The sequence below is a fragment of the Gavialis gangeticus genome, unplaced genomic scaffold, assembly GCF_001723915.1.
Source record: "Gavialis gangeticus isolate Ggan-Ray unplaced genomic scaffold, GavGan_comp1, whole genome shotgun sequence".
NCBI lineage: Eukaryota > Metazoa > Chordata > Crocodylia > Gavialidae > Gavialis > Gavialis gangeticus.
This window is the reverse complement of record NW_017729002.1, coordinates 19,711,206-19,713,746: the sequence shown is the minus strand read 5'-3', so window position 1 is coordinate 19,713,746 and position 2,541 is coordinate 19,711,206. Positions and strand designations below refer to the sequence as shown.

General features: G+C 42.4%; 1 long non-coding RNA gene across 1 annotated transcript in view; it reads left to right on the top strand.

Annotated features, from left to right (window-relative positions):
• Positions 1-2,541, top strand: part of LOC109290803 — a 40,850-nt gene that overhangs the window by 11,033 nt on the left and 27,276 nt on the right. Inside the window, exon 2 of the long non-coding RNA XR_002095686.1 lies at positions 2,367-2,473. This is a non-coding gene — a long non-coding RNA (uncharacterized LOC109290803). The remainder of the gene's footprint in view (positions 1-2,366; positions 2,474-2,541) is intronic.

Here is a 2,541-nt window from a genome sequence, read left to right as displayed (position 1 = left end):
CTTTCTTACCTTAACCTTTCTCCAGGTATCCCAAGTACACCAAGCACATACATATATACATATCACAATACCCAACTTAGGAACTTACTGTGTGTATGTGTAGGTGGGTGGTATGTGTGTAAATTAGTGAATACACACATATATATTTATAGATATAGATATTGTGTGTATGTGTGGTATATGAATTAGTAATCCGTATATGTGTATTGAATGTGCAGGTGTTGGTAACTGGTAACTGATTCTGTCTAAATTTGGTGTGTGTAGTATGTGTGAACCTAGACTAATTATTTTGAACATATATGCCTGAGCTGGTAGTGTGAGTGTGTATGCATAATAGGGGTGTATGCACCTAGTGAGTGTGTGCTTAATTGATTTTTATGTGTGCATGTACAGTTATACACCACGCCCTCCTGTCTAACAGCGCAATATTGAGATCCTGAGCGTTGGCCTGACCCCTCAGGGCAACAAAGGCATCCTTGAGAAACATGCCAACTCTTAGTTTTCGCTCATTTTTTACTATGAAACAATAATAAAGACATTTTTCTAATGCAAAGAACACAGAAAGAACGTGAAAGTTTCAGTTGTCTTTAATGCTATGGATTCTTATTTGAAATATTTGGGTTTATCCTGTAAATCACATTTGCGCACCTAACAGTGCTAACATTATGTGATACCCTGCAGCACCCCTGAAAGAATCTCAAGGCACAGCAGGGTGTTGAGGCAGCCTGGCTGAGAATCACTGACATATACCCACAAGCAGAAGCAATTTTATCAATTTTGCAAATGCATACAGGGCCTACAAGGACGTGGCGTAGAAACAGCATGAATACTCACCATTAGAAACATGGAAAGTTAGAAGTAAGTGCAGAAGAACACAAAAATGCCATTTCAGATGTACAAGGTGTCACAGCCCCAGTGAAGCTCCCCATCACGCTGCTGCATTTGGACCCCATACATCCAGCCCATATGTTTTAAGTCTCCCATCATCTGAGTAGGCTGCAGCACTACTCTGTCCTTGCCTTTTCTGGCACACTTCCTGGACTCTGTTACTCTGCCTTCACAGAAATGCAGTTTCAATGTCAGTTGCCCTAGGCCCTCAGGCTGAGCCACAAGACTTCCCAGTAGCTCAGGCACAATCTTTCCCAGAACTCTGTCCTTGTGGATGCTCTGATTGCATAATTCACTGCTTTGGGCACTCTACAAACAGAGAGGCCTTGAAGCATTTAAGAGCAAGCACAGTGCCTTGAATTTGGTTGGTACTGCTACCACTGCAGGCCTAGTTGGGAGCACCTCATGTATCACATGACCAGGTTAGCAAAAGCTTCATGCAGCTGCCAGAGGTGCCTAGAGGCAGCCCTGCTCATTTCTACAATGAACTCCTTGCTGACCTATTTACGTATTTCTGTTTATCAGTTGATACCTGATTTTTCTGTAGTCAGTTGGACATTAAGGAGATTCCTCTTTCCTTGGCTTTTGCAATCATTCATGTTATCAGATGGGTCAGAAGGAGGTGGACTCAGATTCTTTTGTTACTATTAAGAGTACTATAGGGCTTTGTTTTCCACAGACTCCTTGGTCCATTCTACTGTGTTGCTTCATGAAGTGAGTCCATAAGGGCACTTGTTGGCACTACCCATTATCAGAGGAAGCCAGCCAAGGTAGTTCTGTGTATTAGGATGTAAAGATGATGAATAAAAATAGTACAGACAAAGAAAGAAGAAATGAAGTCTACAGAGTAATGATTCTCAAAGGGAGCATCTTATCCTTCCTACAAGCAGTAGCAATACTACACATCTATATAGCCTCCATTTTCCAGAAAGATCCCAAAACAATTTACAGACTAAGTGCAAGAGTTCCTTCACTCCACTCATTGAAATGCAGCCATTTCTAAAGTGGAGGAGGACAGCAATGCATAGCAACTCCATAAACAGTATCTGCAGAATAATACACAGAACCCCATTGACAGAGTAGGTGAATTTCAGATAGGACAACAATAATTACTCACTTTGGAGCTTCAGGTCTGTTGGCTCCACTATTTTTACAGGAAGACAGTTTACATTTGCTTTATGCTCTTTCAGGCAACCTCAGCACCTGTATATGGAGGGTGAATAGGGAATCAATTTTAGCCCAGTCTTAAAGAGATCCATTAATTAACTTGTGGGGAGGGAAAAAGCAGTAGGGAGGGATAAAGAACAATGTGGGGAAGAATCTAGGAGGAAGAGAGAAAATATTAAAAGGAAAATGAGAGGAGGAGAAAGAGCAGATCCCCAAAAGAAAAGATCTTGAACAGTGAAAAAAAAAAAAATTTTTAAAACCAGCCAGTTTAACACAGATAAAACAGTATGGAAAAATATGTTTGTCCCCAGATCCGGAATGAGATGAACCAGCAGAAGCCCATTGTGTTCCTGTGAGCTGCAGGACCCCCAAGAGGACCCTGGCGGATCCCAACCCCAACCCCCAGCGCAGCCGGGAGGTAGGTGGGGCCTGTGCTTGGAGGAAAGAAGCACAGCTGTGGGCATCTGAGAGGAGCTGAGGAGGGTC